Here is a 12,577-nt window from a genome sequence, read left to right as displayed (position 1 = left end):
CAAACCGTATTTTTCTCTGTGTGACACAAAACCAAACCAAGGGGAAACGCTTCAAGTTTACATACTCAACTGATTTGGATGCCTTAAGACAGTGTTTCTCAAATGGGGGTATGTGTACCCCTAGGGGTACTTTGGAGGACTGCAGGGGGTACGTGAGATATTTAACAAAAATGTTTAATAGTTACAAGGCTGTTATTTATAATTTTTTTTTTTTATCTACCAAAAATGTCACAATTTGTGTCACCTTCTTTGGACCTAATCTTGCCTTCCTTCCTATACCGTCCTTTTTCTTCGCTTTTTTCTTCTTATGTCACTGTTTTTAAAGTTTTTGATACTATTGTAACCTATTCTTGGCTTACTTCCTTCCTTCTTTCTACCATCTTTTTCCAAGTTTTTGTCTCTTTTTCTCATTAATGCTAATTCAGTTACAAGGCTGTTATTTAGTAAATCTATCGCTCTATATACACTTTTTTTTCTACCGAAAATGATTAGCGCTGGTCAGGGGGTACATTTTTGAAAAAAGTTTGAGAACCACTGCCCTAAGATATATCTCCCCAATGGTGCCGATCTTATAGCAGAAGGATGCTATTGCCCACCATTGGCGTTAAATGAAGCTGTAAGACTGCTTCAGACGTCTTGCATAAGTTATCAGACAAGCATTATGTTTTATTGGGAGATTTAAATTGGGACTGGCTCTCGACATCCTCAAAAGCACTTAAGGACCTCTGCAACGCTCCAAATCTGTCGCAACTGATTAACTCCAACTCAGAAAACTTGCTTGATGCTATTCTTGCACATTTTCCACATAACTACTCTGCAGTTGGAATACTTAGTAATATTAGTGATCAATACCTGTGTTTGAAATTACAAACGACCAAGCCTTTTTGCATGATCCATAGTGACTTGGACCTTGTTTGTGAACTGGCAGATGTTAACTTGGCATGTATTATTTTAAAACAAACTTCTAGGCTCTAATTGATAAGCATGCACCTCAGAGAAGATTTAGAGTCAGTGGTTAAGATAACCAATGGTATAATGAATCTCATCCTCTATCAGAGAAAGAGATAAGGCATGTGCCAAGGATGAACAAAGTCATGATGCCATGGACTGGGTTAAGTTAGGAATCAAATGCAATACATTTATTATGAAAACAATAGTGAGTGAAAAAGTGAGTACTATATAAACGAAATAAACACTTATTCATACATTCAGCCATCTAACTGTTAACCCTATGAACTTTGCAATAGAATTGGTCTGAAAGTGGCTACATTGGTATGTTTGCTTATTGTGATGTCATTTCTGGAGTATCTTCAAATGCTTCATATCCCTAAAATCAGTACAACCTAAGCGTGAAGGTTATGTAAGCCAGTAAACCATAATATGTAATAAAAGTGTTAAAATAGTGTCAAATAAAATGAAATAAAAATCAGATGTTTTCATCATATTTTACTAAAACAAAAAACATATTGATCCAAAAGATTTCTCAATGTATAAACATAAACGAAATATTCCTAAACACACCAGTTAGCTAGTGAGCCAGCAAGCTAACATTAGCCAGCAGCTAAAACCACACTATCACAATATATTTCACATGTCAATTTCACCTTTTGGATGGTTTCAACACCGGGCGGACGGGGTTTGTTGTAACAGTAGCTAGCTACTCAACGAGGCTGAGAGACAGGTGTGGGTGGGGATTGCCGGGGGAATCTCCGGGACAGCGATGACGTTCGATGGCCATTGTGCAGCAGCAGAACATCTCCAAGCTGCCTGGAATGATCTCCCCCGTCACTTTTCTGTAATCTTATCTATTCGTTTTAGTGCTTAACTGTAGTATATAGGAGATGTTATATATGTCATATTGGAGTTTGTCCCTAGGTGGCAGTAGTGGTTCATCTGGGCGCATGGGGGAGGTGTGTGGCTCAATGATGTTCTGCAGTAGTTGTATTAAGAGACCGCCAAGCTTGTGTAATGTCCACCCAAGTGTAATTAAATCCAGATAACATCCACCCCAAATGTCCGTCTTTCCTTTCCATTATCAAGGATATTACATCTGGCGAAGAAGAAATCGGTGAAGTTGTTAACGACAACGAGAAGAAGTTTAGGAGCTCAATAACGCGGAGGCTTAGCTAATGTTGGATGGTGAGGAAGCTAACGCTAACCAAGGCCTTGGGATGGCTAATGCTATGGTAGGAACACTTACAGCTTTTGACAGTCAATCCCAAACTTGGGAGGAATACGTCGAGGTGTTTGGACATTTTTTTGTTGCAAATGGGATTGAGGATGAGGAGAAGAAGTGGACAATATTGTTAAGCTCTGTCGGCAGTCGGACGTACAGCTTAATGAGAAACTTGTTGAGCCCGAACAAGCCTGGCGAAAAGTTATATGGGGATTTGACTGACCTTCTTCAGTCGCATTTTAACCCGAAGCCCAGTGAAATTGTCCAACAATTCAAGTTTAACTTTAGGACTAGAGCAGTGAAGGAAACTGTGATGGAGTATGTGGCGGTGCTACGGGAGCTCGCTCAACCACTGCAACTACGGAGATAAGCTAAAGGAGATGCTACGCGACAGGCTTGTGTGTGGCATAGCAGGCGATTGTATACAGAGGAGATTGTTGGCGGAGCCTGAGCTCACATTTCAAAAAGCCTTGAAAGTGGCACTGGCCATGGAGACTGCAAATAGTGATCTGCAAACACTGGATGTCACTGTGAGTAAAGCTGCACCCCAACTGCTAGTGTATAATGTGGAGTCAAACATTAAAGGGCAAGGAAAAGCGATACCATTGACATGTTACAGGTGTGGGAGTGAACATATGGCAAGAGACTGTCATTTTGTCAATGAAAAATGTCATGGCTGTGGAAAAAAAGGATGTAAAGAGTGTGCAATCCTCGCTGCCTGCTGACCAGCAGCTTAAGGGTGGAAGGAAGCACAAGCAGTCTGTGAAAAAGTTCCAGAAGTGATCAAAAGCAGTCTGTGCATCACATAAGTGAATCTCCGGAGAATGTCACTAGTGATGAAGATGTATTTACTGTGTACACCCTAACAGAGCCAAAAATAACGAAAGTGGACCCCATTACGGCACATCTTAACATAAATGAGAACATTGTTGAGTTTGAAGTGGATACTGAAGTGTGATGATTTTGTCAAAGACAGAATATACGAAGTTACGAACAGCAGGGTGCACACAAAAGTTGCAGGACTGCTCAGTGACTTTGAAAACCTATATGGGTGAAAAAGTACCGACACTAGGAGCGGCAGATGCCATCCATCCATCCATCTTCGTCCGCTTATCCGGTGTCGGGTCGCGGGGGGAGCAGCTCCAGCAGGGGACCCCAAACTTCCCTTTCCCGAGCAACATTAACCAGCTCCGACTGGGGGATCCCGAGGCGTTCCCAGGCCAGGTTGGAGATATAATCCCTCCACCTAGTCCTGGGTCTTCCCGAGGCCTCCTCCCAGCTGGACGTGCCTGAACACCTCCCTAGGGAGGCGCCCAGGGGCATCCTTACCAGATGCCCGAACCACCTCAACTGGCTCCTTTCGACGCAAAGGAGCAGCGGCTCTCCGAGCTCCTCACGGATGACTGAGCTTCTCACCCTATCTCTAAGGGAGACGCCAGCCACCCTCCTGAGGAAACCCATTTCGCCGCTTGTACCCTGGATCTCGTTCTTTCGGTCATGACCCAGCCTTCATGACCATAGGTGAGGGTAGGAACGAAAACTGACCGGTAGATCGAGAGCTTTGCCTTCTGGCTCAGCTCTCTTTTTTCGTCACAACGGTGCGATAGATTGAATGCAATACCGCACCCGCTGCGCCGATTCTCCGACCAATCTCCCGCTCCATTGTCCCCCTCACTCGCGAACAAAACCCCAAGGTACTTGAACTCCTTCACTTGGGGTAAGGACTCATTCCCTACCTGGAGAAGGCATTCCATCGGTTTCCTGCTGAGAACCATGGCCTCCGATTTAGAGGTGCTGATCCTCATCCCAACCGCTTCACACTCGGTTGCGAACCGATCCAGTGAGTGCTGAAGGTCGCAGGCCGATGATGCCATCAGGACCACATCATCTGCAAAGAGCAGCGATGAGATCCCCAGCCCACCAAACTGCAACCCCCCCCACCCCCGACTACGCCTCGATATCCTGTCCATAAATATTACAAACAGGATTGGTGACAAAGCGCAGCCCTGGCGGAGGCCAACCCTCACCTGAAACGAGTCCGACTTACTACCGAGAACCCGGACACAGCTCTCACTTTGGTCATACAGAGATTGGATGGCCCTGAGTAGAGACCCCCTCACCCCATACTCCCGCAGCACCTCCCACAGTATCTCCCGGGGACCCGGTCATACGCCTTCTCCAAATCCACAAAACACATGTAGACCGGTTGGGCATACTCCCAGGCTCCCTCCAGGATCCTTGCGAGTGAAGAGCTGGTCCGTTGTTCCACGACCAGGACGGAATCCGCATTGTTCCTCCTCAACCCGAGGTTCGACTATCGGCCCGAACCCTCCTTTCCAGCACCTTGGAGTAGACTTTACCAGGGAGGCTGAGAAGTGTGATACCCCTATAATTGGCACACACCCTCTGGTCCCCCTTTTTAAAGAGGAACCACCACCCCAGTCTGCCACTCCTTTGGCACCGTCCCAGACTTCCACGCAATGTTGAAGAGGCGTGTCAACCAGGACAGCCCCTCCACACCCAGAGCCTTGAGCATTTCTGGACGGATCTCATCAATCCCGGGGCTTTGCCACTGTGTAGTTGTTTGACTACATCAGTGACTTCCGCCTGGGAAATCGACGACAATCCCCGTTATCCTCCAGCTCTGCCTCTAACATAGAGGGCGTATTAGTCGGATTCAGGAGTTCCTCAAAGTGCTCCCTCCACCGCCCTATTACCTCCTCAGTGGAGGTCAACAGTGTCCCATCCTTACTGTACACAGCTTGGATGGTTCCCCGCCCCTCCTGAGGTGGCGAACAGTTTTCCAGAAACACTTTGGTGCCGACCGAAAGTCCTTCTCCATGTCTTCTCCAAACTTCTCCCACACCCGCTGCTTTGCCTCTTTCACGGCAGAGGCTGCAGCCCTTCGGCCCTTCGGTACCCTGCAACTGCCTCCGGAGTCCTCCGAGATAACATATCCCGGAAGGACTCCTTCTTCAGTCGGACGGCTTCCCTGACCACTGGTGTCCACCACGGTGTTCGTGGGTTACCGCCCCTTGAGGCACCTAAGATCCTAAGACCACAGCTCCTCGCCGCAGCTTCAGCAATGGAAACTTTGAACATTGTCCACTCGGGTTCAATGCCCCCAGCCTCCACAGGGATGCACGAAAAGCTCCGCCCGGAGGTGTGAGTTGAAAGTCTGTCGGACAGGGGCCTCCTCCAGACGTTCCCAATTTACCCGCACTACACGTTTGGGCTTACCAGGTCTGTCCAGAGTCTTCCCCACCCCTGACCCAACTCACCACCAGATGGTGATCGGTTGACAGCTCTGCCCCTCTCTTCACCCGAGTGTCCAAAACATACGGCCTCAGATCAGATGAAACGATTATGAAATCGATCATTGACCTTGACCTAGGGTGCTCTGGTACCAGGTACACTTATGAGCATCCCTATGTTCGAACATGGTGTTCGTTATAGACAATCCATGACTAGCACAGAAGTCCAACAACAAACAACCACTCTGGTTTAGATCAGGGAGGCCGTTCCTCCCAATCACGCCTCCAGGTGTCTCCATCATTGCCCACGTGTGCGTTGAAGTCCCCCAGCAGAACAATGGAGTCCCCCACTGGAGCCCCATGCAGGACTCCAGTCAAGGTCTCCAAGAAGGCCGAATACTCCGAACTCCTGTTTGGTGCATATGCACAAACAACAGTCAGAGTTTTCCCCCCACAACCCAGGGCGTGGGGGAGGCGACCCTCTCGTCCACCGGGGTAAACTCCAACACAGCGGCGCTCAGCCGGGGCTTGTGAGTATCCCCACACCCGCCCGGCGCCTCACACCCTGGGCAACTCCGGAGAAGAAAAGAGTCCAACCCCTATCCAGGAGTATGGTTCCAGAACCCGAGACTGTGCGTAGAGGTAAGCCCCACCAGATCTAACCGGTAGCGCCCACCTCCCGCACCAGTTCCGCTCCTTCCCCCACAGAGAGGTGACGCCCACGTCCCCAGAGCCAGCGTCTGCCGCCCGGGTCTGGTCCGTCGAGGCCCCTGACCTTCACTGCCACCCATGTGGCATCGCACCCGACCCCAATGGTTCCTCCCACAGGTGGTGGGCCCATGGGCTGGAGAGATGGGAGCCACGTAGCTTGTTCGGGCTGTGCCCGGCCGGGCTCCGTGGCAAACCCGGCCACCAGGCGCTCGCCGACGAGCCCGCCGTCTGGGCCTGGCTCCAGACGGGGGCCCCGGGCTTCCTCCGGGCAGGGTCACTCCATCTCTACCTTGCTTCTTCATTGGGGTTTTTGAACCATTCTTTGTCTGGCCCCTCACCTGAGACCACTTTGCCTTGGGAGACCCTACCAGGAGCACAAAGCTCCAGACAACACAGCCCTCAGGTTCACAGAGACACACAAACCTCTCCACCACGATAAGGTGATGGTTCACGGAGAAGGGAGCGGCAGATGTTACTGTGAAATACAAAGACCAAGTCAAGCATCTACCAGTAGTGGTCGTGACCGGCCCAGGACCAAACCTGTTAGGCAGGGCAAGGATGAAGGAGCTGGGAATGAACTGTGTCCTGATAAACAAGAAACAAGCAGCCAGAACTGACACTGCAGGCTGTGCTAAGGCAGAATGAACAGGTTTTCAAGGAGGAACTGAGAACCTGGAGAGGCCCGCCAGCGAAAATTTACGTGAAAGAAGGCGTGGCTCCAAAGTTCTATAAACCCAGGCCAGTGCCCTATGCGATGAGGAAGAAGGTGGAGATGGAGTTGGAGAGACTCACAAACCAAGGGATTATTGAGCCAGTGAAGTTCTCGGAGTCGGCCGCACAGATTGTCCCTGTGTGAAAACCTGATGATTTGGTGCGCATCTGTGGAGACTACAAACTCATGGTCAACCAAGTGTCGAAGCTTGAGCAGTACCAATACTGAAATTGGTTTGAGAAGTTGTCAGGTGGCGAAAAGTTCTGTAAACTAGACCTGAGCCATGCATATCAGCAAGTGATACTTGATGAGTCATCCAAGCCATAGGTCACTATTAATACACACAAAGGTCTGTTTCAGTTGAATCGTCTTCCATTTGGGGTCTCCTCCAGCCTAGCCATATTCCAACAACTTATGGAGAGTCTGGTGGCCAGCATCCCGAATGTGGCTGTCTATTTTGATGACATTTTGCTGTCGGGCCAGAGCGACCAAGATCACCTTGCAATATTGAACCAGGTGTTAACACAGCTGCAGGAAGCTGGTCTTTGTCTAAAACGCAACAAATGTGTGTTCAGGGAACAGGAAGCAGAGTTCCTTGGACATAAGGTGGACGCCTCTGGTCTTCATCCGTTGCCACATAAGGTCAGGGTAATACAAGAAGCACCCACTCCAACCAATGTCACAGAACTGAGAGTGTACCTGGGACTGCTCAACTACTACAACAGGTTCCTGCCAAACCTGTCAATATTGTTATCACCTTTACATGGACTGTTAAGAAAGGAAACCACCTGGAAATTGGTGGCCAAAAAGATCTCATCCTGTCCTGTGACACTTCTCCTTATGGAGTGGGTATGGTGTTGTCGCATTGCATGCCAAATGGACAGGAGAGACCGATCAGCTTCATGTCCAGGACACTAACGTCAGCTGAAGTGAACTACTCTCAACTGGACAAAGAAGGTCTGGCAGTAATGTTTGGTATTCCGCGTTTCCACAAGTATTTATATGAGAGGGAGTTTTCCATTTGCATTGACCACAAACCTTTACTGTCTCTCTTCAATGAAATGAAGGCAGTGCCCCAAATGGCTTCTCCTCGTATACAGCGATGGGCAGTAACCTTGAGAGCATATGAATACAAGATTGTTTACAAGCCATGGAAATACCATAGCGACTCCATAGGGAGTCGACTCCCTCTGCCTCAACAGTCCGTCAAGGGAGAGCAAGAGGAACGAGTGCTGATGATGGAGAACGTGGCCCTCGTGTCGGTAGCGGAAATGAGCAGATGGACAAGCAGAGATCCTGTGTTGTCCAGAGTGGCACAGTTCATTCAACATGGTTGGCCGCCACAAGTCCGGGACCCAGCTTTCCAACCATATGCTGTGAGGAAAACAGAGTTAAGTGTACAAGATGGATGTGTACTGTGGGGCTCTTGCGTAGTGGTGCCGCTGCCAGTGCGGGACCCCTTGGTACAGCAGCTACATCATGGGCACATCGGCATCACTAGAATGAAAGTTTTAGCGCGAAGCTACTTCTGGTGGCCGAAGTTGGATGCAGACATTAAAGTTGTAGCTAAAAGATGTGTCGCATGCCAAGAACACCTCAACTCGCTAGCTCCAGCACCACTTCATCCCTGGGAGTAGCCGAGCAAACCGTGGCAAAGGTTACACATTGACTATGCAGGACCTTTTATGGGACACATGTTTTTGATCTTGATGGACACTCATTCCAAATGGATTGATGCTTACCCTGTAACTACCGCAACGTCAGCCATCACGATTGAATGTCTAAGGAAGAGTTTTAGCAATCATGGCATTCCATAGACTAGGGCTGGGCGATATGGCCTAAAAATAAAATCCCAGATTTTTTCAAAAAAAAATTAAGATTTAAATCGATTTCTTTCTCCCCCTACTTAAAATCAATCTGCAGATGACAAAGAAATTGTTCAAAACAAGTCTTGTTTTGTTTAGACTCATACACACACATGGGGCATGTATACCATTATGATTATTCATGCCAATTTTGTGGAAATATATTCAACAACAACAAAACAGATGCGTGAGATAAAGCTGTTTTCACACATACAGGTAATTCACTTCTCGTTCCTCGCTAAAAGTTCAAATAATTTTAACGTCATTGCGCAACCGTGCCCCTATTTACCACCTGTTGATGAGTAACGTACGTTAACATCCCATGGTCTCTTGAATGTAGCACCTGTAGCAAGCTCCTCCGTAGCGATAAAAACAAACGTCGAAGCGGAGCTCCATGATACAGAGCGGTGATTGCTAGGCATTTAGTAAATGTGTTGAGCCGCAAAGGAGTTCCTCAACACGGGCTCCGGTGCCCCGCATGGTGTTCCGTCAGGTCAGCGGTACCTGGTGGTTCAGTTATCCGAGAATAGGTGACTCTCAGCCGGGGACACAGCAGCGCGAGCTGCCGGTCATTTCGGCGGAGATTACAGATAAGTAGCTAAGTAATGAAACGACGAAATAATTAATGTTAGTCCCTGTCGCTGCCATGTTGTTTGTGTCTCTATGGCAAACGTGCGGGGGAGGGCTGAGCCCGTTTGGAGCTACAGGAGCCCAGAGGGGGAGCGTCGGTGGATGTTAAGGAGAAAATCGATTTTTCATTTAAACAAATTCACGTTGACTACACATTCGAGTTAATCGATAAAATCGATTTATCGCCCAGCCCTACCAGAGACAATTGTGTCAGATAATGGCTGCGGAGTTCGGGGAATTCATGCAGCAAAATGGGATGGAACACATCACTTCTGCTCTTTATCATGCTTCCTCCAATGGTTGTGCTGAGCGCGCAGTCCAGACATTCAAGTCAATGATGAAGAAGGCAGGTGACGGAAGCCTGACCACTAAAGTGTCAAGAGTGCTGTTTAGTTACCGCATTACACCACAGTCCACCAAGTTAAGATCAACGTTGGACCTGATTCATCCGGACCGCACAATGAAAGTGAAACGGAAACCGAGCATTCAAAAGAAACATCATGACAAACAAGTTTCAGGAAGAAGTTTCCAGGAGGGAGACGCAGTGATCACAAGAAATTTCAGTCATGGACCTAAGTGGATCCCCGGGTTCATTATTACCAAGATAATTGGTCCTGTCTCCTACAAGGTCATGCTAGGAGATGGCAGCATTGTGCGCAGACACGTCGACCAGATATTGGCAAGTTCTGAGGACAAAGACTTGGGGAAACCAAAGTTCGTGGACCCCCTGGGGCTGCCTGAATCTTAAGCGGCAGCTTCTGCAGCAGCAGCGAGTTCCATTCCTGAGGGAAAAAGCTGTGCTCCAGACAACCCAGTCTCACTCAAAAGCGTACAAATAACATGGGTTTACAAACGTGCAATGTGTACGCCAAAGTAAAATTGTGTGTACACTAGATACGTGGAGCTCTCCAATTACAGTAAGGGAGACCGGTGTGTTTTATATGCAAGCGGCTCGCATCGCCACGATGTGTGTTATCGCGAGGACAGCGTCACACAAAAAAAAAAAAAAAAAAATGGTTGGGTTTAGGAAAAGAATGCAGGGAAAGGCTTTAGTAACACAAAAAAGTCACAAAAACACGCTAATAAACAGTTGGGATTAGGGAAGAAACATTGGGGAAAGCTTAACAAAAAAAAAACATAAGTCACAAAAACACGGCACATAACTGCTAAAACATGCTAATACACGGCACATAACCGCTAAAACACGCTAATACACGACTTAACAAAAAGGCTGAAAATTACCACACGCGGGACGCAAGACACCCCAATCTCCCACGTGAAAGTCCTGTGTTTTACCCATACGCCACCCCAACCAACCTCCTTACGCAGTCCCGCGTCCCTTTATAGTATGAATGGACCAGTCTCCATTAATGTAATTGGAGCGCTCCACGTATCTACTGTACGCACAATTTTACTTTGGCGTACACATTGCACGCATTTTCAAAGTGTAAACCCGTGTTATTTGTACGCTTTTGAGTGAGAGTGGGCTCGTTCCAGAAGAAGAAACTCGGCGTGGCAGAACAGGCTGCAGAAAATGCCAAACCAGCCGTAATGGACATTCATTCTCCAGGTACTCCAAGGCAGTCATCGCCTTCGACTGCACCTGCATCGAAGGCGAGACCTGTGTTGAAGCCAAGTTATTTGAGTGTTAAAGTAAAACAAAAAAAAGAAATAACAATAACAATGATGTTGATTGTTGCTCAGAGTTGTGGTTACATGAAGAAGTGTTGAGTTTTGTGTCCCTGGTGTTCTTTCATGCCCCAGCGATAAAAGAAAGCATACAGTTTGGGAAATTGGGAGAAAATCAGTCATGTGACCTCTGTGTTTGTCAAACAGATTTAGTACTGGGCTTAAATGAAAGCCTAAAAGGTCCACTTTCCAACGATACCAAGCACCATATTATAGAATTTTGACAATATCCCTACTAGGAGCCTAAACCAGATAAACACCAGATTTCAAAAACGGAATTTATCTTAGGGGGTTAGTAACTTCATGAGCTGAAAAAAAGTGATTCGCTACCACCCCTGCACTGCTATCGTGATTTTTCTAGTACTAGGGGTGTATACCTTGCCAAAAATCACTATGAGCCTTTGTCCCCCCGATGATACCAATCAACCCCCCTGGCTCATGGACTAATATGGGAGATGTTATATATGTCATATTGGAGTTTGTCCCTAGGTGGCAGTAGTGGTTAATCTGGGCGCATGGGGGTGGTGTATGGCTCAAGGCTGTTCTGCAGTAGTTGTATTAAGAGACAGCCAAACTCGTGTAATGTTCACCCAAGTGTTCATTAAATCCAGATAACATCCACCCCAACTGTCCGTCTTTCCTTTCCATTATCAAGGATATTACATTAACCCAACTTTTGTCAGGTTGATGTAGCTAACAATAAAGACAGCTAAACGTGAAGGGGTGGAGAAATTCATCAGGGAGGACATTTTCGGCACAAACACCGGTAGCGCTAACGGAGACTTAGCTGGATGGCGTTATGGATGGCCGCTGTTGTGACTGGCTGCTGTTGTGACCGTTTCCCGATGCTTCATTAAACTGCCGTTAGCGTCGTTAGCACCCAGCACAGGAGTTAAGTGCTGGCCAGGGAACAGATTGCTGTGATGGTAGCGGCTGGCTGCTAGCTGGCTGTGGGCGGTAACTAGCTACTGCTACATGTGCCGGGGCTGTTTTTCAGCTCTCATCCGAAATGAAGTCTCCTTGCGCCGGGGGAGTGTGGCATTGACATATATATAATGGACCAATAGACCCCGTTGCTCTGGACGGAGACCAGTGAAGGCTATTAGAAGCACTTTTCCGGTGATCTCTTGCTTTACTGCGCAGCCTCCAACTGACAGAGACAACGTAAATGTGACGCGAGCAACCTGTCTGAAAGTTGTAAGTCTTCTGGTAGCTGTGCCAAGAGAAATCTCAATCATTTCCAATCTTACAGAGACGGAGAGTGTAGGTATATGTAAGGAGATAAGCACAGGCTAATTATTGCTAACTAACATGCTAGTTAACGTTAGTAATTAAACCTAACAGCTAATGTAAATCGAAACTGCCTGCGAGCTTCTCCTGTACTATACGGTAATTCCTCTACTGTGCGACAGTAAGGCAATTGGTTATGACACAATCGTTAGCCTATTTTTACAAAAACGTCTGCTACGGAGCCATAACGTGAGTTACAAGGTAATGGAGCCTTTCAGACATTGTCGTGTTTCTTTAGAGATAAACAGTG

General features: G+C 47.5%; 1 protein-coding gene across 1 annotated transcript in view; it reads left to right on the top strand.

Moving 5' to 3' along the window:
• The window catches only part of lrrc3b (leucine rich repeat containing 3B), a 44,764-nt gene that overhangs the window by 26,782 nt on the left and 5,405 nt on the right, over positions 1 to 12,577 (top strand). The gene's annotated exons all lie outside the window — the stretch shown is intronic.

Source organism: Perca flavescens, chromosome 14, assembly GCF_004354835.1.
Source record: "Perca flavescens isolate YP-PL-M2 chromosome 14, PFLA_1.0, whole genome shotgun sequence".
NCBI classification, from domain to species: Eukaryota; Metazoa; Chordata; class Actinopteri; order Perciformes; family Percidae; genus Perca; species Perca flavescens.
The sequence above is the reverse complement of the archived record's forward strand: the minus strand, read 5'-3'. Positions and strand labels throughout refer to the sequence as shown.